This window comes from Spea bombifrons, chromosome 5, assembly GCF_027358695.1.
Source record: "Spea bombifrons isolate aSpeBom1 chromosome 5, aSpeBom1.2.pri, whole genome shotgun sequence".
NCBI lineage: Eukaryota > Metazoa > Chordata > Amphibia > Anura > Pelobatidae > Spea > Spea bombifrons.
The window spans coordinates 83,060,911-83,088,147 of NC_071091.1; the positions used below are offsets into that span (position 1 = coordinate 83,060,911).

The following is a 27,237-nucleotide window of genomic DNA, read 5'->3' on the forward strand; positions in this document are numbered from 1 at the left end:
CATCACGAACACATTATGATGTCATGATGATGTCATCACGGACCCATTATGATGTCATCATGATGATGTCATCACGAACCCATTATGATGTCATCATGATGATGTCATCACGAACCCATTATGATGTCATCATGATGATGTCATCACGAACCCATTATGATGCTGTAATCATGATCCCACTATGATTTCGTCATGATGATGTCATCATGAACCCATTGTAATGAAGTCACCACGAACCCATTATGATGTCATCATGATGATGTCATCATGAACCCATTATGATGTCATCATGAACCCTTTATGATGATGTCATCACGAACCCTTCATGATGTCGTCATGATAATGTCATCATAAACCCATTATGATGATGAAGTCATCATGAACCCATTATGATGTCATCATGATGATGTCATCATGAACCCATTGTGATGATGTCATCATGAACCCATTATGATATTGCCATGATGATGTCAGGGAAACATGATGAAACAGGGAAACAGTGTATTTGCTTCATGTAATGTACCATTAAGCTTGCTGCTTGTACTGCTCTAATTACACATGAAACCAAGAAAACACTTAGAGAACACGGTCATTGAACCAACTACCCCTCGCATGCTAAGCGAGCACACCACCATTTGAACTAAATCCCCTTTGTATTCTACAGTTATTCGTGAAGTTGAAAAATCTGTGGGAAAGCATAGGGTCTATATAGTTTGTTTCCCTCCAATTTATTGCCAGCGTTAAGCACAACATTATTGAAAATTTATAAAGTATAAATAAAGTAACTGAAGAATGCGGGCATCGATCCCGCTACCTCTCGCATGCAAAGCGAGCGCTCTACCATTTGAGCTAATTCCCCTACGTAGACTGGCATGTTTTAGGTGAAACAGGGAAACAGTGTATTTGCTGCATGTAATGTACTGATGGGCTTGCTGCATGTACTGTTCTAATTACACATGAAACCAAGAAAACACTTGAAAAGCACATGAAAAGTCTGTGGGAAATCATAAGGTCTATATAGTTTGTTTCCCTCCAATTTATTGCCATCATAAGGTCTATATAGTTTGTTTCCCTCCAATTTATTGCCAGCGTTAAGCACAACATTATTGAAAATTTATAAAGTATAAATAAAGTAACTGGAGAATGCGGGCATCGATTCTGCTACCTCTCACATGCTAAGCGAGCGCTCTACCATTTGAGCTAATTCCCTTACACAGAATGGCATGTTTTAGGTGAAACAGGGAAACAGTGTATTTGCTGCATGTAATGTACTGATGGGCTTGCTGCATGTACTGTTCTAATTACACATGAAACCAAGAAAACACTTGAAAAGCACATGAAAAATCTGTGGGAAATCATAAGGTCTATATAGTTTGTTTCCCTCCAATTTATTGCCAGCATACGGTCTATATAGTTTGTTTCCCTCCAATTTATTGCCAGCGTTAAGCACAACATTATTGAAAATTTATAAAGTATAAATAAAGTAACTGGAGAATGCGGGCATCGATCCCGCTACCTCTCGCATGCTAAGCGAGCGCTCTACCATTTGAGCTAATTCCCCTACACTGAGTCCATTGTTTTAGGTGAAACAGGGAAACAGTGTATTTGCTGCATGCAATGTACTGATGGTCTTACTGCATGTACTGCTCAAATTACACATGAAACTAAGAAAACACTTGAAAAGCACATGTAAAATCTGTGGGAAAGCATAAGGTCTATATAGTTTGTTTCCCTCCAATTTATTGCCAGCGTGTCATCATGAACCCATTATGGTGATGAAGACATCACGAACCCATTATGATGTCATCATGATGTCATCATGAACCCATTATGATGATGTCATCATGAACCCATTATGATGTTGTCATGATGATGTTATCCTGAACCCATTATGATGTCATCATGAACCCATTGTGATGATGTCATCATGAACCTATTATGATGTCATCATGAACCCATTATGATGTCATCATGAACCCATTATGATGATGAAGTCATCACGAACCCATTATGATGTCATCATGATGATGTCATCATGAACCTATTGTGATGATGTCATCATGAACCCATTATGATGTCATCACGATGATGTCATCACGAACACATTATGATGTCATCATGATGATGTCATCATGAACCCATTATGATGTCATCATGATGATGTCATCATGAACCCATTATGATGTCAACATGAACCCTTTATGATGATGAAGTCATCACGAACCCATTATGATGTTATCATGATGATGTCATCATGAACCTATTGTGATGATGTCATCATGAACCCACTATGATATCATCACGATGATGTCATCACGAACACATTATGATGTCATGATGATGTCATCACGGACCCATTATGATGTCATCATGATGATGTCATCACGAACCCATTATGATGTCATCATGATGATGTCATCACGAACCCATTATGATGCTGTAATCATGATCCCACTATGATTTCGTCATGATGATGTCATCATGAACCCATTGTAATGAAGTCACCACGAACCCATCATGATGTCATCATGATGATGTCATCATGAACCCATTATGATGTCATCATGAACCCTTTATGATGATGTCATCACGAACCCTTCATGATGTCGTCATGATAATGTCATCATAAACCCATTATGATGATGAAGTCATCATGAACCCATTATGATGTCATCATGATGATGTCATCATGAACCCATTGTGATGATGTCATCATGAACCCATTATGATCTTGCCATGATGATGTCAGGGAAACATGATGAAACAGGGAAACAGTGTATTTGCTTCATGTAATGTACCATTAAGCTTGCTGCTTGTACTGCTCTAATTACACATGAAACCAAGAAAACACTTAGAGAACACGGTCATTGAACCAACTACCCCTCGCATGCTAAGCGAGCACACCACCATTTGAACTAAATCCCCTTTGTATTCTACAGTTATTCGTGAAGTTGAAAAATCTGTGGGAAAGCATAGGGTCTATATAGTTTGTTTCCCTCCAATTTATTGCCAGCGTTAAGCACAACATTATTGAAAATTTATAAAGTATAAATAAAGTAACTGGAGAATGCGGGCATCGATCCCGCTACCTCTCGCATGCAAAGCGAGCGCACTACCATTTGAGCTAATTCCCCTACATAGAGTGGCATGTTTTAGGTGAAACAGGGAAACAGTGTATTTGCTGCATGTAATGTACTGATGGGCTTGCTGCATGTACTGTTCTAATTACACATCATTGTGATGATGTCATTATGAACCTATTATGATGTCATCATGAACCCATTATGATGTCATCATGAACCCATTATGATGATGAAGTCATCACGAACCCATTATGATGTCATCATGATGATATCATCATGAACCTATTGTGATGATGTCATCATGAACCCATTATGATGTCATCACGATGATGTCATCACGAACACATTATGATGTCATCATGATGATGTCATCATGAACCCATTATGATGTCATCATGATGATGTCATCATGAACCGATTATGATGTCATCATGAACCCTTTATGATGATGAAGTCATCACGAACCCATTATGATGTCATCATGATGATGTCATCATGAACCTATTGTGATGATGTCATCATGAACCCACTATGATATCATCACGATGATGTCATCACGAACACATTATGATGTCATGATGATGTCATCACGGACCCATTATGACGTCATCATGATGATGTCATCACGAACCCATTATGATGTCATCATGATGATGTCATCACGAACCCATTATGATGTCATCATGATGATGTCATCACGAACCCATTATGATGCTGTAATCATGATCCCACTATGATTTCGTCATGATGATGTCATCATGAACCCATTGTAATGAAGTCACCACGAACCCATTATGATGTCATCATGATGATGTCATCATGAACCTATTATGATGTCATCATGAACCCTTTATGATGATGTCATCACGAACCCTTCATGATGTCGTCATGATAATGTCATCATAAACCCATTATGATGATGAAGTCATCATGAACCCATTATGATGTCATCATGATGATGTCATCATGAACCCATTGTGATGATGTCATCATGAACCCATTATGATCTTGCCATGATGATGTCAGGGAAACATGATGAAACTGGGAAACAGTGTATTTGCTTCATGTAATGTACCATTAAGCTTGCTGCTTGTACTGCTCTAATTACACATGAAACCAAGAAAACACTTAGAGAACACGGTCATTGAACCAACTACCCCTCGCATGCTAAGCGAGCACACCACCATTTGAACTAAATCCCCTTTGTATTCTACAGTTATTCGTGAAGTTGAAAAATCTGTGGGAAAGCATAGGGTCTATACAGTTTGTTTTCCTCCAATTTATAGCCAGCGTTCAGCACAACATTATTGAAAATTTATAAAGTATAAATAAAGTAACTGGAGAATGCGGGCATCGATCCCGCTACCTCTCGCATGCGGAGCGAGCGCTCTACAATTCGAGCTAATTCCCCTACATAGAGTGGCATGTTTTAGGTGAAACAGGGAAACAGTGTATTTGCTGCATGTAATGTACTGATGGGCTTGCTGCATGTACTGTTCTAATTACACATGAAACCAAGAAAACACTTGAAAAGCACATGAAAAGTCTGTGGGAAATCATAAGGTCTATATAGTTTGTTTCCCTCCAATTTATTGCCATCATAAGGTCTATATAGTTTGTTTCCCTCCAATTTATTGCCAGCGTTAAGCACAACATTATTGAAAATTTATAAAGTATAAATAAAGTAACTGGAGAATGCGGGCATCGATCCCGCTACCTCACGCATGCTAAGCAAGCGCTCTACCATTTGAGCTAATTCCCCTACATAGAGTGGCATGTTTTAGGTGAAACAGGGAAACAGTGTATTTGCTGCATGTAATGTACTGATGGGCTTGCTGCATGTACTGTTCTAATTACACATGAAACCAAGAAAACACTTGAAAAGCACATGAAAAATCTGTGGGAAATCATAAGGTCTATATAGTTTGTTTCCCTCCAATTTATTGCCAGCATACGGTCTATATAGTTTGTTTCCCTCCAATTTATTGCCAGCGTTAAGCACAACATTATTGAAAATTTATAAAGTATAAATAAAGTAACTGGAGAATGCGGGCATCGATCCCGCTACCTCTCGCATGCTAAGCGAGCGCTCTACCATTTGAGCTAATTCCCCTACACTGAGTCCATCGTTTTAGGTGAAACAGGGAAACAGTGTATTTGCTGCATGCAATGTACTGATGGGCTTACTGCATGTACTGCCCAAATTACACATGAAACCAAGAAAACACTTGAAAAGCACATGTAAAATCTGTGGGAAAGCATAAGGTCTATATAGTTTGTTTCCCTCCAATTTATTGCCAGCGTGTCATCATGAACCCATTATAGTGATGAAGACATCACGAACCCATTATGATGTCATCATGATGTCATCATGAACCCATTATGATGATGTCATCATGAACCCATTATGATGTTGTCATGATGATGTTATCCTGAACCCATTATGATGTCATCATGAACCCATTGTGATGATGTCATCATGAACCTATTATGATGTCATCATGAACCCATTATGATGTCATCATGAACCCATTATGATGATGAAGTCATCACGAACCCATTATGATGTCATCATGATGATGTCATCATGAACCTATTGTGATGATGTCATCATGAACCCATTATGACGTCATCACGATGATGTCATCACGAACACATTATGATGTCATCATGATGATGTCATCATGAACCCATTATGATGTCATCATGATGATGTCATCATGAACCGATTATGATGTCATCATGAACCCTTTATGATGATGAAGTCATCACGAACCCATTATGATGTCATCATGATGATGTCATCATGAACCTATTGTGATGATGTCATCATGAACCCACTATGATATCATCACGATGATGTCATCACGAACACATTATGATGTCATGATGATGTCATCACGGACCCATGATGATGTCATCATGATGATGTCATCACGAACCCATTATGATGTCATCATGATGATGTCATCACGAACCCATTATGATGTCATCATGATGATGTCATCACGAACCCATTATGATGCTGTAATCATGATCCCACTATGATTTCGTCATGATGATGTCATCATGAACCCATTGTAATGAAGTCACCACGAACCCATTATGATGTCATCATGATGATGTCATCATGAACCCATTATGATGTCATCATGAACCCTTTATGATGATGTCATCACGAACCCTTCATGATGTCGTCATGATAATGTCATCATAAACCCATTATGATGATGAAGTCATCATGAACCCATTATGATGTCATCATGATGATGTCATCATGAACCCATTGTGATGATGTCATCATGAACCCATTATGATCTTGCCATGATGATGTCAGGGAAACATGATGAAACAGGGAAACAGTGTATTTGCTTCATGTAATGTACCATTAAGCTTGCTGCTTGTACTGCTCTAATTACACATGAAACCAAGAAAACACTTAGAGAACACGGTCATTGAACCAACTACCCCTCGCATGCTAAGCGAGCACACCACCATTTGAACTAAATCCCCTTTGTATTCTACAGTTATTCGTGAAGTTGAAAAATCTGTGGGAAAGCATAGGGTCTATACAGTTTGTTTTCCTCCAATTTATAGCCAGCGTTCAGCACAACATTATTGAAAATTTATAAAGTATAAATAAAGTAACTGGAGAATGCGGGCATCGATCCCGCTACCTCTCGCATGCGGAGCGAGCGCTCTACCATTTGAGCTAATTCCCCTACATAGAGTGGCATGTTTTAGGTGAAACAGGGAAACAGTGTATTTGCTGCATGTAATGTACTGATGGGCTTGCTGCATGTACTGTTCTAATTACACATGAAACCAAGAAAACACTTGAAAAGCACATGAAAAGTCTGTGGGAAATCATAAGGTCTATATAGTTTGTTTCCCTCCAATTTATTGCCATCATAAGGTCTATATAGTTTGTTTCCCTCCAATTTATTGCCAGCGTTAAGCACAACATTATTGAAAATTTATAAAGTATAAATAAAGTAACTGGAGAATGCGGGCATCGATCCCGCTACCTCACGCACGCTAAGCGAGCGCTCTACCATTTGAGCTAATTCCCCTACATAGAGTGGCATATTTTAGGTGAAACAGGGAAACAGTGTATTTGCTGCATGTAATGTACTGATGGGCTTGCTGCATGTACTGTTCTAATTACACATGAAACCAAGAAAACACTTGAAAAGCACATGAAAAATCTGTGGGAAATCATAAGGTCTATATAGTTTGTTTCCCTCCAATTTATTGCCAGCATACGGTCTATATAGTTTGTTTCCCTCCAATTTATTGCCAGCGTTAAGCACAACATTATTGAAAATTTATAAAGTATAAATAAAGTAACTGGAGAATGCGGGCATCGATCCCGCTACCTCTCGCATGCTAAGCGAGCGCTCTACCATTTGAGCTAATTCCCCTACACTGAGTCCATCGTTTTAGGTGAAACAGGGAAACAGTGTATTTGCTGCATGCAATGTACTGATGGGCTTACTGCATGTACTGCCCAAATTACACATGAAACCAAGAAAAAACTTGAAAAGCACATGTAAAATCTGTGGGAAAGCATAAGGTCTATATAGTTTGTTTCCCTCCAATTTATTGCCAGCGTGTCATCATGAACCCATTATGGTGATGAAGACATCACGAACCCATTATGATGTCATCATGATGTCATCATGAACCCATTATGATGATGTCATCATGAACCCATTATGATGTTGTCATGATGATGTTATCCTGAACCCATTATGATGTCATCATGAACCCATTGTGATGATGTCATCATGAACCTATTATGATGTCATCATGAACCCATTATGATGTCATCATGAACCCATTATGATGATGAAGTCATCACGAACCCATTATGATGTCATCATGATGATGTCATCATGAACCTATTGTGATGATGTCATCATGAACCCATTATGATGTCATCACGATGATGTCATCACGAACACATTATGATGTCATCATGATGATGTCATCATGAACCCATTATGATGTCATCATGATGATGTCATCATGAACCGATTATGATGTCATCATGAACCCTTTATGATGATGAAGTCATCACGAACCCATTATGATGTCATCATGATGATGTCATCATGAACCTATTGTGATGATGTCATCATGAACCCACTATGATATCATCACGATGATGTCATAACGAACACATTATGATGTCATGATGATGTCATCACGGACCCATTATGATGTCATCATGATGATGTCATCACGAACCCATTATGATGTCATCATGATGATGTCATCACGAACCCATTATGATGTCATCATGATGATGTCATCACGAACCCATTATGATGCTGTAATCATGATCCCACTATGATTTCGTCATGATGATGTCATCATGAACCCATTGTAATGAAGTCACCACGAACCCATTATGATGTCATCATGATGATGTCATCATGAACCCATTATGATGTCATCATGAACCCTTTATGATGATGTCATCACGAACCCTTCATGATGTCGTCATGATAATGTCATCATAAACCCATTATGATGATGAAGTCATCATGAACCCATTATGATGTCATCACGATGATGTCATCATGAACCCATTGTGATGATGTCATCATGAACCCATTATGATCTTGCCATGATGATGTCAGGGAAACATGATGAAACAGGGAAACAGTGTATTTGCTTCATGTAATGTACCATTAAGCTTGCTGCTTGTACTGCTCTAATTACACATGAAACCAAGAAAACACTTAGAGAACACGGTCATTGAACCAACTACCCCTCGCATGCTAAGCGAGCACACCACCATTTGAACTAAATCCCCTTTGTATTCTACAGTTATTCGTGAAGTTGAAAAATCTGTGGGAAAGCATAGGGTCTATACAGTTTGTTTTCCTCCAATTTATAGCCAGCGTTCAGCACAACATTATTGAAAATTTATAAAGTATAAATAAAGCAACTGGAGAATGCGGGCATCGATCCCGCTACCTCTCGCATGCGGAGCGAGCGCTCTACCATTTGAGCTAATTCCCCTACATAGAGTGGCATGTTTTAGGTGAAACAGGGAAACAGTGTATTTGCTGCATGTAATGTACTGATGGGCTTGCTGCATGTACTGTTCTAATTACACATGAAACCAAGAAAACACTTGAAAAGCACATGAAAAGTCTGTGGGAAATCATAAGGTCTATATAGTTTGTTTCCCTCCAATTTATTGCCATCATAAGGTCTATATAGTTTGTTTCCCTCCAATTTATTGCCAGCGTTAAGCACAACATTATTGAAAATTTATAAAGTATAAATAAAGTAACTGGAGAATGTGGGCATCGATCCCGCTACCTCACGCATGCTAAGCAAGCGCTCTACCATTTGAGCTAATTCCCCTACATAGAGTGGCATGTTTTAGGTGAAACAGGGAAACAGTGTATTTGCTGCATGTAATGTACTGATGGGCTTGCTGCATGTACTGTTCTAATTACACATGAAACCAAGAAAACACTTGAAAAGCACATGAAAAATCTGTGGGAAATCATAAGGTCTATATAGTTTGTTTCCCTCCAATTTATTGCCAGCATACGGTCTATATAGTTTGTTTCCCTCCAATTTATTGCCAGCGTTAAGCACAACATTATTGAAAATTTATAAAGTATAAATAAAGTAACTGGAGAATGCGGGCATCGATCCCGCTACCTCTCGCTTGCTAAGCGAGCGCTCTACCATTTGAGCTAATTCCCCTACACTGAGTCCATCGTTTTAGGTGAAACAGGGAAACAGTGTATTTGCTGCATGCAATGTACTGATGGGCTTACTGCATGTACTGCCCAAATTACACATGAAACCAAGAAAACACTTGAAAAGCACATGTAAAATCTGTGGGAAAGCATAAGGTCTATATAGTTTGTTTCCCTCCAATTTATTGCCAGCGTGTCATCATGAACCCATTATGGTGATGAAGACATCACGAACCCATTATGATGTCATCATGATGTCATCATGAACCCATTATGATGATGTCATCATGAACCCATTATGATGTTGTCATGATGATGTTATCCTGAACCCATTATGATGTCATCATGAACCCATTGTGATGATGTCATCATGAACCTATTATGATGTCATCATGAACCCATTATGATGTCATCATGAACCCATTATGATGATGAAGTCATCACGAACCCATTATGATGTCATCATGATGATGTCATCATGAACCTATTGTGATGATGTCATCATGAACCCATTATGATGTCATCACGATGATGTCATCACGAACACATTATGATGTCATCATGATGATGTCATCATGAACCCATTATGATGTCATCATGATGATGTCATCATGAACCCATTATGATGTCATCATGAACCCTTTATGATGATGAAGTCATCATGAACCCATTATGATGTCATCATGATGATGTCATCATGAACCTATTGTGATGATGTCATCATGAACCCACTATGATATCATCACGATGATGTCATCACGAACACATTATGATGTCATGATGATGTCATCACGGACCCATTATGATGTCATCATGATGATGTCATCACGAACCCATTATGATGTCATCATGATGATGTCATCACGAACCCATTATGATGCCATCATGATGATGTCATCACGAACCCATTATGATGCTGTAATCATGATCCCACTATGATTTCGTCATGATGATGTGATCATGAACCCATTGTAATGAAGTCACCACGAACCCATTATGATGTCATCATGATGATGTCATCATGAAACCATTATGATGTCATCATGAACCCTTTATGATGATGTCATCACGAACCCTTCATGATGTCGTCATGATAATGTCATCATAAACCCATTATGATGATGAAGTCATCATGAACCCATTATGATGTCATCATGATGATGTCATCATGAACCCATTGTGATGATGTCATCATGAACCCATTATGATATTGCCATGATGATGTCAGGGAAACATGATGAAACTGGGAAACAGTGTATTTGCTTCATGTAATGTACCATTAAGCTTGCTGCTTGTACTGCTCTAATTACACATGAAACCAAGAAAACACTTAGAGAACACGGTCATTGAACCTACTACCCCTCGCATGCTAAGCGAGCACACCACCATTTGAACTAAATCCCCTTTGTATTCTACAGTTATGCGTGAAGTTGAAAAATCTGTGGGAAAGCATAGGGTCTATATAGTTTGTTTCCCTCCAATTTATAGCCAGCGTTAAGCACAACATTATTGAAAATTTATAAAGTATAAATAAAGTAACTGGAGAATGCGGGCATCGATCCCGCTACCTCTCGCATGCTAAGCAAACGCTCTACCATTTGAGCTAATTCTCCTACATAGAGTGGCATGTTTTAGGTGAAACAGGGAAACAGTGTATTTGCTGCATGTAATGTACTGATGGGCTTGCTGCATGTACTGTTCAAATTACACATGAAACCAAGAAAACATTTGAAAAGCACATGAAAAATCTGTGGGAAATCATAAGGTCTATATAGTTTGTTTCCCTCCAATTTATTGCCAGCATACGGTCTATATAGTTTGTTTCCCTCCAATTTATTGCCATCATAAGGTCAATATAGTTTGTTTCCCTTCAATTTATTGCCAGCGTTAAGCACAACATTATTGAAAAATTATAAAGTATAAATAAAGTAACAAAAGAATGCGGGCATCGATCCCGCTGCCTCTCGCATGCTAAGCGAGCGCTCGACCATTTGAGCTAATTCCCCTACACTGAGTCCATTGTTTTAGGAGAAACAGGGAAACAGTGTATTTGCTGCATGCAATGTACTGATGGGCTTACTGCATGTACTGCTCAAATTACACATGAAACCAAGAAAACACTTGAAAAGCACATGGAAAATCTGTGGGAAAGCATAAGGTCTATATAGTTTGTTCCCCTCCAATTTATTGCCAGCGTGTCATCATGAACCCATTATGGTGATGAAGACATCACGAACCCATTATGATGTCATCATGATGTCATCATGAACCCATTATGATGATGTCATCATGAACCCATTATGATGTTGTCATGATGATGTTATCCTGAACCCATTATGATGTCATCATGAACCCATTGTGATGATGTCATCATGAACCTATTATGATGTCATCATGAACCCATTATGATGATGAAGTCATCACGAACCCATTATGATGTCATCATGATGATGTCATGATGAACCTATTGTGATGATGTCATCATGAACCGATTATGATGTCATCACGATGATGTCATCACGAACACATTATGATGTCATCATGATGATGTCATCATGAACCGATTATGATGTCATCATGAACCCTTTATGATGATTAAGTCATCACGAACCCATTATGATGTCATCATGATGATGTCATCATGAACCTATTGTGATGATGTCATCATGAACCAACTATGATATCATCACGATGATGTCAACACGAACACATTATGATGTCATGATGATGTCATCACGGACCCATTATGATGTCATCATGATGATGTCATCACGAACCCATTATGATGTCATCATGATGATGTCATCACGAACCCATTATGATGTCATCATGATGATGTCATCACGAACCCATTATGATGCTGTAATCATGATCCCACTATGATTTCGTCATGATGATGTCATCATGAACCCATTGTAATGAAGTCACCACGAACCCATTATGATGTCATCATGATGATGTCATCATGAACCCATTATGATGTCATCATGAACCCTTTATGATGATGTCATCATGAACCCTTCATGATGTCGTCATGATAATGTCATCATGAACCCATTATGATGATGAAGTCATCATGAACCCATTATGATGACATCATGATGATGTCATCATGAACCCATTGTGATGATGTCATCATGAACCCATTATGATATTGCCATGATGATGTCAGGGAAACATGATGACACAGGGAAACAGTGTATTTGCTTCATGTAATGTACCATTAAGCTTGCTGCTTGTACTGCTCTAATTACACATGAAACCAAGAAAACACTTAGAGAACACGGGCATTGAACCTACTATCCCTCGCATGCTAAGCGAGCACACCACCATTTGAACTAAATCCCCTTTGTATTCTACAGTTATTCGTGAAGTTGAAAAATCTGTGGGAAAGCATAGGGTCTATATAGTTTGTTTCCCTCCAATTTATTGCCAGCGTTAAGCACAACATTATTGAAAATTTATAAAGTATAAATAAAGTAACTGGAGAATGCGGGCATCGATCCTGCTATCTCTCGCATGCAAAGCGAGCGCTCTACCATTTGAGCTAATTCCCCTACATAGAGTGGCATGTTTTAGGTGAAACAGGGAAACAGTGTATTTGCTGCATGTAATGTACTGATGGTCTTGCTGCATGTACTGTTCTAATAACACATGAAACCAAGAAAACACTTGAAAAGCACATGAAAAATCTGTGGGAAATCATAAGGTCTATATAGTTTGTTTCCCTCCAATTTATTGCCATCATAAGGTCTATATAGTTTGTTTCCCTCCAATTTATTGCCAGCGTTAAGCACAACATTATTGAAAATTTATAAAGTATAAATAAAGTAACTGGAGAATGCGGGCATCGATCCCGCTACCTCTCGCATGCTAAGCGAGCGCTCTACCATTTGAGCTAATTCCCCTACACTGAGTCCATTGTTTTAGGTGAAACAGGGAAACAGTGTATTTGCTGCATGCAATGTACTGATGGGCTTACTGCATGTACTGCTCAAATTACACATGAAACCAAGAAAACACTTGAAAAGCACATGTAAAATCTGTGGGAAAGCATAAGGTCTATATAGTTTGTTTCCCTAAAATTTATTGCCAGCGTGTCATCATGAACCCATTATGGTGATGAAGACATCACGAACCCATTATGATGTCATCATGATGTCATCATGAACCCATTATGATGATGTCATCATGAACCCATTATGATGTTGTCATGATGATGTTATCCTGAACCCATTATGATGTCATCATGAACCCATTGTGATGATGTCATCATGAACCTATTGTGATGTCATCATGAACCCATTTTGATGTCATCATGAACCCATTATGATGATGAAGTCATAACGAACCCATTATGATGTCATCATGATGATGTCATCATGAACCTATTGTGATGATGTCATCATGAACCCATTATGATGTCATCCCGATGATGTCATTACGAACACATTATGTCATCATGATGATGTCATCATGAACCCATTATGATGTCATCATGAACCCTTTATGATGATGTCATCACGAACCCTTCATGATTTCGTCATGATAATGTCATCATAAACCCATTATGATGATGAAGTCATCATGAACCCATTATGATGTCATCATGATGATGTCATCATGAACCCATTGTGATGATGTCATCATGAACCCATTATGATCTTGTCATGATGATGTCAGGGAAACATGATGAAACAGGGAAACAGTGTATTTGCTTCATGTAATGTACCATTAAGCTTGCTGCTTGTACTGCTCTAATTACACATGAAACCAAGAAAACACTTAGAGAACACGGTCATTGAACCAACTACCCCTCGCATGCTAAGCGAGCACACCACCATTTGAACTAAATCCCCTTTGTATTCTACAGTTATTCGTGAAGTTGAAAAATCTGTGGGAAAGCATAGGGTCTATACAGTTTGTTTCCCTCCAATTTATAGCCAGCGTTCAGCACAACATTATTGAAAATTTATAAAGTATAAATAAAGTAACTGGAGAATGCGGGCATCGATCCCGCTACCTCTCCATTGCGAAGCGAGCGCTCTACCATTTGAGCTAATTCCCCTACATAGAGTGGCATGTTTTAGGTGAAACAGGGAAACAGTGTATTTGCTGCATGTAATGTACTGATGGGCTTGCTGCATGTACTGTTCTAATTACACATGAAACCAAGAAAACACTTGAAAAGCACATGAAAAGTCTGTGGGAAATCATAAGGTCTATATAGTTTGTTTCCCTCCAATTTATTGCCATCATAAGGTCTATATAGTTTGTTTCCCTCCAATTTATTGCCAGCGTTAAGCACAACATTATTGAACATTTATAAAGTATAAATAAAGTAACTGGAGAATGCGGGCATCGATCCCGCTACCTCTCGCATGCTAAGCGAGCGCTCTACCATTTGAGCTAATTCCCCTACATAGAGTGGCATGTTTTAGGTGAAACAGGGAAACAGTGTATTTGCTGCATGTAATGTACTGATGGGCTTGCTGCATGTACTGTTCTAATTACACATGAAACCAAGAAAACACTTGAAAAGCACATGAAAAATCTGTGGGAAATCATAAGGTCTATATAGTTTGTTTCCCTCCAATTTATTACCAGCATACGGTCTATATAGTTTGTTTCCCTCCAATTTATTGCCAGCGTTAAGCACAACATTATTGAAAATTTATAAAGTATAAATAAAGTAACTGGAGAATGCGGGCATCGATCCCGCTACCTCTCGCATGCTAAGCGAGCGCTCTACCATTTGAGCTAATTCCCCTACACTGAGTCCATCGTTTTAGGTGAAACAGGGAAACAGTGTATTTGCTGCATGCAATGTACTGATGGGCTTACTGCATGTACTGCCCAAATTACACATGAAACCAAGAAAACACTTGAAAAGCACATGTAAAATCTGTGGGAAAGCATAAGGTCTATATAGTTTGTTTCCCTCCAATTTATTGCCAGCGTGTCATCATGAACCCATTATGGTGATGAAGACATCACGAACCCATTATGATGTCATCATGATGTCATCATGAACCCATTATGATGATGTCATCATGAACCCATTATGATGTTGTCATGATGATGTTATCCTGAACCCATTATGATGTCATCATGAACCCATTGTGATGATGTCATCATGAACCTATTATGATGTCATCATGAACCCATTATGATGTCATCATGAACCCATTATGATGATGAAGTCATCACGAACCCATTATGATGTCATCATGATGATGTCATCATGAACCTATTGTGATGATGTCATCATGAACCCATTATGATGTCATCACGATGATGTCATCACGAACACATTATGATGTCATCATGATGATGTCATCATGAACCCATTATGATGTCATCATGATGATGTCATCATGAACCCATTATGATGTCAACATGAACCCTTTATGATGATGAAGTCATCACAAACCCATTATGATGTCATCATGATGATGTCATCATGAACCTATTGTGATGATGTCATCATGAACCCACTATGATATCATCACGATGATGTCATCACGAACACATTATGATGTCATGATGATGTCATCACGGACCCATTATGATGTCATCATGATGATGTCATCACGAACCCATTATGATGTCATCATGATGATGTCATCACGAACCCATTATGATGCTGTAATCATGATCCCACTATGATTTCGTCATGATGATGTCATCATGAACCCATTGTAATGAAGTCACCACGAACCCATTATGATGTCATCATGATGATGTCATCATGAACCCATTATGATGTCATCATGAACCCTTTATGATGATGTCATCACGAACCCTTCATGATGTCGTCATGATAATGTCATCATAAACCCATTATGATGATGAAGTCATCATGAACCCATTATGATGTCATCATGATGATGTCATCATGAACCCATTGTGATGATGTCATCATGAACCCATTATGATATTGCCATGATGATGTCAGGGAAACATGATGAAACAGGGAAACAGTGTATTTGCTTCATGTAATGTACCATTAAGCTTGCTGCTTGTACTGCTCTAATTACACATGAAACCAAGAAAACACTTAGAGAACACGGTCATTGAACCAACTACCCCTCGCATGCTAAGCGAGCACACCACCATTTGAACTAAATCCCCTTTGTATTCTACAGTTATTCGTGAAGTTGAAAAATCTGTGGGAAAGCATAGGGTCTATATAGTTTGTTTCCCTCCAATTTATTGCCAGCGTTAAGCACAACATTATTGAAAATTTATAAAGTATAAATAAAGTAACTGGAGAATGCGGGCATCGATCCCGCTACCTCTCGCATGCAAAGCGAGCGCTCTACCATTTGAGCTAATTCCCCTACATAGAGTGGCATGTTTTAGGTGATACAGGGAAACAGTGTATTTGCTGCATGTAATGTACTGATGGGCTTGCTGCATGTACTGTTCTAATTACACATGAAACCAAGAAAACACTTGAAAAGCACATGAAAAGTCTATGGGAAATCATAAGGTCTATATAGTTTGTTTCCCTCCAATTTATTGCCATCATAAGGTCTATATAGTTTGTTTCCCCCCAATTTATTGCCAGCGTTAAGCACAACATTATTGAAAATTTATTAAGTATAAATAAAGTAACTGGAGAATGCGGGCATCGATTCCGCTACCTCTCACATGCTAAGTGAGCGCTCTACCATTTGAGCTAATTCCCTTACACAGAATGGCATGTTTTAGGTGAAACAGGGAAACAGTGTATTTGCTGCATGTAATGTACTGATGGGCTTGCTGCATGTACTGTTCTAATTACACATGAAACCAAGAAAACACTTGAAAAGCACATGAAAAATCTGTGGGAAATCATAAGGTCTATATAGTTTGTTTCCCTCCAATTTATTGCCAGCATACGGTCTATATAGTTTGTTTCCCTCCAATTTATTGCCAGCGTTAAGCACAACATTATTGAAAATTTATAAAGTATAAATAAAGTAACTGGAGAATGCGGGCATCGATCCCGCTACCTCTCGCATGCTAAGCGAGCGCTCTACCATTTGAGCTAATTCCCCTACACTGAGTCCATTGTTTTAGGTGAAACAGGGAAACAGTGTATTTGCTGCATGCAATGTACTGATGGGCTTACTGCATGTACTGCTCAAATTACACATGAAACCAAGAAAACACTTGAAAAGCACATGTAAAATCTGTGGGAAAGCATAAGGTCTATATAGTTTGTTTCCCTCCAATTTATTGCCAGCGTGTCATCATGAACCCATTATGGTGATGAAGACATCACGAACCCATTATGATGTCATCATGATGTCATCATGAACCCATTATGATGATGTCATCATGAACCCATTATGATGTTGTGATGATGATGTTATCCTGAACCCATTATGATGTCATCATGAACCCATTGTGATGATGTCATCATGAACCTATTATGATGTCATCATGAACCCATTATGATGTCATCATGAACCCATTATGATGATGAAGTCATCACGAACCCATTATGATGTCATCATGATGATGTCATCATGAACCTAATGTGATGATGTCATCATGAACCCATTATGATGTCATCACGATGATGTCATCACGAACACATTATGATGTCATCATGATGATGTCATCATGAACCCATTATGATGTCATCATGATGATGTCATCATGAACCGATTATGATGTCATCATGAACCCTTTATGATGATGAAGTCATCACGAACCCATTATGATGTCATCATGATGATGTCATCATGAACCTATTGTGATGATGTCATCATGAACCCACTATGATATCATCACGATGATGTCATCACGAACACATTATGATGTCATGATGATGTCATCACGGACCCATTATGATGTCATCATGATGATGTCATCACGAACCCATTATGATGTCATCATGATGATGTCATCACGAACCCATTATGATGTCATCATGATGATGTCATCACGAACCCATTATGATGCTGTAATCATGATCCCACTATGATTTCGTCATGATGATGTCATCATGAACCCATTGTAATGAAGTCACCACGAACCTATTATGATGTCATCATGATGATGTCATCATGAACCCATTATGATGTCATCATGAACCCTTTATGATGATGTCATCACGAACCCTTCATGATGTCGTCATGATAATGTCATCATAAACCCATTATGATGATGAAGTCATCATGAACCCATTATGATGTCATCATGATGATGTCATCATGAACCCATTGTGATGATGTCATCATGAACCCATTATGATCTTGCCATGATGATGTCAGGGAAACATGATGAAACAGGGAAACAGTGTATTTGCTTCATGTAATGTACCATTAAGCTTGCTGCTTGTACTGCTCTAATTACACATGAAACCAAGAAAACACTTAGAGAACACGGTCATTGAACCAACTACCCCTCGCATGCTAAGCGAGTACACCACCATTTGAACTAAATCCCCTTTGTATTCTACAGTTATTCGTGAAGTTGAAAAATCTGTGGGAAAGCATAGGGTCTATACAGTTTGTTTCCCTCCAATTTATAGCCAGCGTTCAGCACAACATTATTGAAAATTTATAAAGTATAAATAAAGTAACTGGAGAATGCGGGCATCGATCCCGCTACCTCTCGCATGCGAAGCGAGCACTCTACCATTTGAGCTAATTCCCCTACATAGAGTGGCATGTTTTAGGTGAAACAGGGAAACAGTGTATTTGCTGCATGTAATGTACTGATGGGCTTGCTGCATGTACTGTTCTAATTACACATGAAACCAAGAAAACACTTGAAAAGCACATGAAAAGTCTGTGGGAAATCATAAGGTCTATATAGTTTGTTTCCCTCCAATTTATTGCCATCATAAGGTCTATATAGTTTGTTTCCCTCCAATTTATTGCCAGCGTTAAGCACAACATTATTGAAAATTTATAAAGTATAAATAAAGTTACTGGAGAATGTGGGCATCGATCCCGCTACCTCTCGCATGCTAAGCGAGCGCTCTACCATTTGAGCTAATTCCCCTACATAGAGTGGCATGTTTTAGGTGAAACAGGGAAACAGTGTATTTGCTGCATGTAATGTACTGATGGGCTTGCTGCATGTACTGTTCTAATTACACATGAAACCAAGAAAACACTTGAAAAGCACATGAAAAATCTGTGGGAAATCATAAGGTCTATATAGTTTGTTTCCCTCCAATTTATTGCCAGCATATGGTCTATATAGTTTGTTTCCCTCCAATTTATTGCCAGCGTTAAGCACAACATTATTGAAAATTTATAAAGTATAAATAAAGTAACTGGAAAATGCGGGCATCGATCCCGCTACCTCTCGCATGCTAAGCGAGCGCTCTACCATTTGAGCTAATTCCCCTACACTGAGTCCATCGTTTTAGGTGAAACAGGGAAACAGTGTATTTGCTGCATGCAATGTACTGATGGGCTTACTGCATGTACTGCCCAAATTACACATGAAACCAAGAAAACACTTGAAAAGCACATGTAAAATCTGTGGGAAAGCATAAGGTCTATATAGTTTGTTTCCCTCCAATTTATTGCCAGCGTGTCATCATGAACCCATTATGGTGATGAAGACATCACGAACCCATTATGATGTCATCATGATGTCATCATGAACCCATTATGATGATGTCATCATGAACCCATTATGATGTTGTCATGATGATGTTATCCTGAACCCATTATGATGTCATCATGAACCCATTGTGATGATGTCATCATGAACCTATTATGATGTCATCATGAACCCATTATGATGTCATCATGAACCCATTATGATGATGAAGTCATCACGAACCCATTATGATGTCATCATGATGATGTCATCATGAACCTATTGTGATGATGTCATCATGAACCCATTATGATGTCATCACGATGATGTCATCACGAACACATTATGATGTCATCATGATGATGTCATCATGAACCCATTATGATGTCATCATGATGATGTCATCATGAACCGATTATGATGTCATCATGAACCCTTTATGATGATGAAGTCATCACGAACCCATTATGATGTCATCATGATGATGTCATCATGAACCTATTGTGATGATGTCATCATGAACCCACTATGATATCATCACGATGATGTCATCACGAACACATTATGATGTCATGATGATGTCATCACGGACCCATTATGATGTCATCATGATGATGTCATCACGAACCCATTATGATGTCATCATGATGATGTCATCACGAACCCATTATGATGCTGTAATCATGATCCCACTATGATTTCGTCATGATGATGTCATCATGAACCCATTGTAATGAAGTCACCATGAACCCATTATGATGTCATCATGATGATGTCATCATGAACCCATTATGATGTCATCATGAACCCTTTATGATGATGTCATCACGAACCCTTCATGATGTCGTCATGATAATGTCATCATAAACCCATTATGATGATGAAGTCATCATGAACCCATTATGATGTCATCATGATGATGTCATCATGAACCCATTGTGATGATGTCATCATGAACCCATTATGATATTGCCATGATGATGTCAGGGAAACATGATGAAACAGGGAAACAGTGTATTTGCTTCATGTAATGTACCATTAAGCTTGCTGCTTGTACTGCTCTAATTACACATGAAACCAAGAAAACACTTAGAGAACACGGTCATTGAACCAACTACCCCTCGCATGCTAAGCGAGCACACCACCATTTGAACTAAATCCCCTTTGTATTCTACAGTTATTCGTGAAGTTGAAAAATCTGTGGGAAAGCATAGGGTCTATATAGTTTGTTTCCCTCCAATTTATTGCCAGCGTTAAGCACAACATTATTGAAAATTTATAAAGTATAAATAAAGTAACTGGAGAATGCGGGCATCGATCCCGCTACCTCTCGCATGCTAAGCGAGCGCTCTACCATTTGAGCTAATTCCCCTACATAGACCGGCATATTTTAGGTGAAACAGGGAAACAGTGTATTTGCTGCATGTAATGTACTGATGGGCTTGCTGCATGTACTGTTCTAATTACACATGAAACCAAGAAAACACTTGAAAAGCACATGAAAAATCTGTGGGAAATCATAAGGTCTATATAGTTTGTTTCCCTCCAATTTATTGCCAGCATACGGTCTATATAGTTTGTTTCAGTCCAATTTATTGCCAGTGTTAAGCACAACATTATTGAAAATTTATAAAGTATCAATAAAGTAACTGGAGAATGCAGGCATCGATCCCGCTACCTCTCGCATGCTAAGCGAGCGCTCTACCATTTGAGCTAATTCCCCTACACTGTGTCCATCGTTTTAGGTGAAACAGGGAAACAGTGTATTTGCTGCATGCAATGTACTGATGGGCTTACTGCATGTACTGCTCAAATTACACATGAAACCAAGAAAACACTTGAAAAGCACATGTAAAATCTGTGGGAAAGCATAAGGTCTATATAGTTTGTTTCCCTCCAATTTATTGCCAGCGTGTCATCATGAACCCATTATGGTGATGAAGACATCACGAACCCATTATGATGTCATCATGATGTCATCATGAACCCATTATGATGATGTCATCATGAACCCATTATGATGTTGTGATGATGATGTTATCCTGAACCCATTATGATGTCATCATGAACCCATTGTGATGATGTCATCACGAACCTATTATGATGTCATCATGAACCCATTATGATGTCATCATGAACCCATTATGATGATGAAGTCATCACGAACCCATTATGATGTCATCATGATGATGTCATCATGAACCTATTGTGATGATGTCATCATGAACCCATTATGATGTCATCACGATGATGTAATCACGAACACATTATGATGTCATCATGATGATGTCATCATGAACCCATTATGATGTCATCATGATGATGTCATCATGAACCCATTATGATGTCAACATGAACCCTTTATGATGATGAAGTCATCACGAACCCATTATGATGTCATCATGATGATGTCATCATGAACCTATTGTGATGATGTCATCATGAACCCACTATGATATCATCACGATGATGTCATCACGAACACATTATGATGTCATGATGATGTCATCACGGACCCATTATGATGTCATCATGATGATGTCATCACGAACCCATTATGATGTCATCATGATGATGTCATCACGAACCCATTATGATGTCATCATGATGATGTCATCACGAACCCATTATGATGCTGTAATCATGATCCCACTATGATTTCGTCATGATGATGTCATCATGAACCCATTGTAATGAAGTCACCACGAACCCATTATGATGTCATCATGATGATGTCATCATGAACCCATTATGATGTCATCATGAACCCTTTATGATGATGTCATCACGAACCCTTCATGATGTCGTCATGATAATGTCATCATAAACCCATTATGATGATGAAGTCATCATGAACCCATTATGATGTCATCATGATGATGTCATCATGAACCCATTGTGATGATGTCATCATGAACCCATTATGATATTGCCATGATGATGTCAGGGAAACATGATGAAACAGGGAAACAGTGTATTTGCTTCATGTAATGTACCATTAAGCTTGCTGCTTGTACTGCTCTAATTACACATGAAACCAAGAAAACACTTAGAGAACACGGTCATTGAACCAACTACCCCTCGCATGCTAAGCGAGCACACCACCATTTGAACTAAATCCCCTTTGTATTCTACAGTTATTCGTGAAGTTGAAAAATCTGTGGGAAAGCATAGGGTCTATATAGTTTGTTTCCCTCCAATTTATTGCCAGCGTTAAGCACAACATTATTGAAAATTTATAAAGTATAAATAAAGTAACTGGAGAATGCGGGCATCGATCCCGCTACCTCTCGCATGCAAAGCGAGCGCTCTACCATTTGAGCTAATTCCCCTACATAGAGTGGCATGTTTTAGGTGAAACAGGGAAACAGTGTATTTGCTGCATGTAATGTACTGATGGGCTTGCTGCATGTACTGTTCTAATTACACATGAAACCAAGAAAACACTTGAAAAGCACATGAAAAGTCTGTGGGAAATCATAAGGTCTATATAGTTTGTTTCCCTCCAATTTATTGCCATCATAAGGTCTATATAGTTTGTTTCCCTCCAATTTATTGCCAGCGTTAAGCACAACATTATTGAAAATTTATAAAGTATAAATAAAGTAACTGGAGAATGCGGGCATCGATTCCGCTACCTCTCACATGCTAAGCGAGCGCTCTACCATTTGAGCTAATTCCCTTAAACAGAATGGCATGTTTTAGGTGAAACAGGGAAACAGTGTATTTGCTGCATGTAATGTACTGATGGGCTTGCTGCATGTACTGTTCTAATTACACATGAAACCAAGAAAACACTTGAAAAGCACATGAAAAATCTGTGGGAAATCATAAGGTCTATATAGTTTGTTTCCCTCCAATTTATTGCCAGCATACGGTCTATATAGTTTGTTTCCCTCCAATTTATTGCCAGCGTTAAGCACAACATTATTGAAAATTTATAAAGTATAAATAAAGTAACTGGAGAATGCGGGCATCGATCCCGCTACCTCTCGCATGCTAAGCGAGCGCTCTACCATTTGAGCTAATTCCCCTACACTGAGTCCATTGTTTTAGGTGAAACAGGGAAACAGTGTATTTGCTGCATGCAATGTACTGATGGGCTTACTGCATGTACTGCTCAAATTACACATGAAACCAAGAAAACACTTGAAAAGCACATGTAAAATCTGTGGGAAAGCATAAGGTCTATATAGTTTGTTTCCCTCCAATTTATTGCCAGCGTGTCATCATGAACCCATTATGGTGATGAAGACATCACGAACCCATTATGATGTCATCATGATGTCATCATGAACCCATTATGATGATGTCATCATGAACCCATTATGATGTTGTCATGATGATGTTATCCTGAACCCATTATGATGTCATCATGAACCCATTGTGATGATGTCATCATGAACCTATTATGATGTCATCATGAACCCATTATGATGTCATCATGAACCCATTATGATGATGAAGTCATCACGAACCTATTATGATGTCATCATGATGATGTCATCATGAACCTATTGTGATGATGTCATCATGAACCCATTATGATGTCATCACGATGATGTCATCACGAACACATTATGATGTCATCATGATGATGTCATCATGAACCCATTATGATGTCATCATGATGATGTCATCATGAACCCATTATGATGTCAACATGAACCCTTTATGATGATGAAGTCATCACGAACCCATTATGATGTCATCATGATGATGTCATCATGAACCTATTGTGATGATGTCATCATGAACCCACTATGATATCATCACGATGATGTCATCACGAACACATTATGATGTCATGATGATGTCATCATGGACCCATTATGATGTCATCATGATGATGTCATCACGAACCCATTATGATGTCATCATGATGATGTCATCACGAACCCATTATGATGCTGTAATCATGATCCCACTATGATTTCGTCATGATGATGTCATCATGAACCCATTGTAATGAAGTCACCACGAACCCATTATGATGTCATCATGATGATGTCATCATGAACCCATTATGATGTCATCATGAACCCTTTATGATGATGTCATCACGAACCCTTCATGATGTCGTCATGATAATGTCATCATAAGCCCATTATGATGATGAAGTCATCATGAACCCATTATGATGTCATCATGATGATGTCATCATGAACCCATTGTGATGATGTCATCATGAACCCATTATGATATTGCCATGATGATGTCAGGGAAACATGATGAAACAGGGAAACAGTGTATTTGCTTCATGTAATGTACCATTAAGCTTGCTGCTTGTACTGCTCTAATTACACATGAAACCAAGAAAACACTTAGAGAACACGGTCATTGAACCAACTACCCCTCGCATGCTAAGCGAGCACACCACCATTTGAACTAAATCCCCTTTGTATTCTACAGTTATTCGTGAAGTTGAAAAATCTGTGGGAAAGCATAGGGTCTATATAGTTTGTTTCCCTCCAATTTATTGCCAGCGTTAAGCACAACATTATTGAAAATTTATAAAGTATAATTAAAGTAACTGGAGAACGCGGGCATCGATCCCGCTACCTCTCGCATGCTAAGCGAGCGCTCTACCATTTGAGCTAATTCCCCTACATAGACTGGCATATTTTAGGTGAAACAGGGAAACAGTGTATTTGCTGCATGTAATGTACTGATGGGCTTGCTGCATGTACTGTTCTAATTACACATGAAACCAAGAAAACACTTGAAAAGCACATGAAAAATCTGTGGGAAATCATAAGGTCTATATAGTTTGTTTCCCTCCAATTTATTGCCAGCATACGGTCTATATAGTTTGTTTCCCTCCAATTTATTGCCAGCGTTAAGCACAACATTATTGAAAATTTATAAAGTATCAATAAAGTAACTGGAGAATGCGGGCATCGATCCCGCTACCTCTCGCATGCTAAGCGAGCGCTCTACCATTTGAGCTAATTCCCCTACACTGAGTCCATCGTTTTAGGTGAAACAGGGAAACAGTGTATTTGCTGCATGCAATGTACTGATGGGCTTACTGCATGTACTGCTCAAATTACACATGAAACCAAGAAAACACTTGAAAAGCACATGTAAAATCTGTGGGAAAGCATAAGGTCTATATAGTTTGTTTCCCTCCAATTTATTGCCAGCGTGTCATCATGAACCCATTATGGTGATGAAGACATCACGAACCCATTATGATGTCATCATGATGTCATCATGAACCCATTATGATGATGTCATCATGAACCCATTATGATGTTGTCATGATGATGTTATCCTGAACCCATTATGATGTCATCATGAACCCATTGTGATGATGTCATCATGAACCTATTATGATGTCATCATGAACCCATTATGATGATGAAGTCATCACGAACCCATTATGATGTCATCATGATGATGTCATCATGAACCTATTGTGATGATGTCATCATGAACCCATTATGATGTCATCACGATGATGTCATCACGAACACATTATGATGTCATCATGATGATGTCATCATGAACCCATTATGATGTCATCATGATGATGTCATCATGAACCGATTATGATGTCATCATGAACCCTTTATGATGATGAAGTCATCACGAACCCATTATGATGTCATCATGATGATGTCATCATGAACCTATTGTGATGATGTCATCATGAACCCACTATGATATCATCACGATGATGTCATCACGAACACATTATGATGTCATGATGATGTCATCACGGACCCATTATGACGTCATCATGATGATGTCATCACGAACCCATTATGATGTCATCATGATGATGTCATCACGAACCCATTATGATGTCATCATGATGATGTCATCACGAACCCATTATGATGCTGTAATCATGATCCCAC

The 27,237-nt window shown here is 38.6% G+C and overlaps 16 non-coding genes across 16 annotated transcripts; all 16 read right to left on the minus strand.

Annotated features, from left to right (window-relative positions):
* Positions 1–786: 786 nt before the first annotated feature.
* On the minus strand, positions 787–859 carry TRNAA-UGC (transfer RNA alanine (anticodon UGC)). Its single transcript has one exon. It is a non-coding gene; the product is annotated as a tRNA-Ala (tRNA).
* A 629-nt stretch (positions 860–1,488) lies between these two features.
* TRNAA-AGC (transfer RNA alanine (anticodon AGC)) lies at positions 1,489–1,561 on the minus strand. Its single transcript has one exon. It is a non-coding gene; the product is annotated as a tRNA-Ala (tRNA).
* A 3,562-nt stretch (positions 1,562–5,123) lies between these two features.
* TRNAA-AGC (transfer RNA alanine (anticodon AGC)) lies at positions 5,124–5,196 on the minus strand. The gene has a single exon. It is a non-coding gene; the product is annotated as a tRNA-Ala (tRNA).
* A 2,238-nt stretch (positions 5,197–7,434) lies between these two features.
* TRNAA-AGC (transfer RNA alanine (anticodon AGC)) lies at positions 7,435–7,507 on the minus strand. The gene has a single exon. It is a non-coding gene; the product is annotated as a tRNA-Ala (tRNA).
* Positions 7,508–9,745: 2,238 nt separating this feature from the next.
* Positions 9,746–9,818, minus strand: TRNAA-AGC (transfer RNA alanine (anticodon AGC)). Its single transcript has one exon. It is a non-coding gene; the product is annotated as a tRNA-Ala (tRNA).
* Positions 9,819–13,649: 3,831 nt separating this feature from the next.
* Positions 13,650–13,722, minus strand: TRNAA-AGC (transfer RNA alanine (anticodon AGC)). Its single transcript has one exon. It is a non-coding gene; the product is annotated as a tRNA-Ala (tRNA).
* A 1,438-nt stretch (positions 13,723–15,160) lies between these two features.
* On the minus strand, positions 15,161–15,233 carry TRNAA-AGC (transfer RNA alanine (anticodon AGC)). Its single transcript has one exon. It is a non-coding gene; the product is annotated as a tRNA-Ala (tRNA).
* A 278-nt stretch (positions 15,234–15,511) lies between these two features.
* Positions 15,512–15,584, minus strand: TRNAA-AGC (transfer RNA alanine (anticodon AGC)). The gene has a single exon. It is a non-coding gene; the product is annotated as a tRNA-Ala (tRNA).
* Positions 15,585–17,084: 1,500 nt separating this feature from the next.
* TRNAA-UGC (transfer RNA alanine (anticodon UGC)) lies at positions 17,085–17,157 on the minus strand. The gene has a single exon. It is a non-coding gene; the product is annotated as a tRNA-Ala (tRNA).
* A 629-nt stretch (positions 17,158–17,786) lies between these two features.
* TRNAA-AGC (transfer RNA alanine (anticodon AGC)) lies at positions 17,787–17,859 on the minus strand. The gene has a single exon. It is a non-coding gene; the product is annotated as a tRNA-Ala (tRNA).
* A 1,536-nt stretch (positions 17,860–19,395) lies between these two features.
* On the minus strand, positions 19,396–19,468 carry TRNAA-CGC (transfer RNA alanine (anticodon CGC)). The gene has a single exon. It is a non-coding gene; the product is annotated as a tRNA-Ala (tRNA).
* A 629-nt stretch (positions 19,469–20,097) lies between these two features.
* On the minus strand, positions 20,098–20,170 carry TRNAA-AGC (transfer RNA alanine (anticodon AGC)). Its single transcript has one exon. It is a non-coding gene; the product is annotated as a tRNA-Ala (tRNA).
* A 1,500-nt stretch (positions 20,171–21,670) lies between these two features.
* On the minus strand, positions 21,671–21,743 carry TRNAA-AGC (transfer RNA alanine (anticodon AGC)). Its single transcript has one exon. It is a non-coding gene; the product is annotated as a tRNA-Ala (tRNA).
* A 1,887-nt stretch (positions 21,744–23,630) lies between these two features.
* Positions 23,631–23,703, minus strand: TRNAA-UGC (transfer RNA alanine (anticodon UGC)). Its single transcript has one exon. It is a non-coding gene; the product is annotated as a tRNA-Ala (tRNA).
* Positions 23,704–24,332: 629 nt separating this feature from the next.
* TRNAA-AGC (transfer RNA alanine (anticodon AGC)) lies at positions 24,333–24,405 on the minus strand. Its single transcript has one exon. It is a non-coding gene; the product is annotated as a tRNA-Ala (tRNA).
* A 1,851-nt stretch (positions 24,406–26,256) lies between these two features.
* Positions 26,257–26,329, minus strand: TRNAA-AGC (transfer RNA alanine (anticodon AGC)). The gene has a single exon. It is a non-coding gene; the product is annotated as a tRNA-Ala (tRNA).
* Between the last annotated feature and the right edge of the window lie 908 nt (positions 26,330–27,237).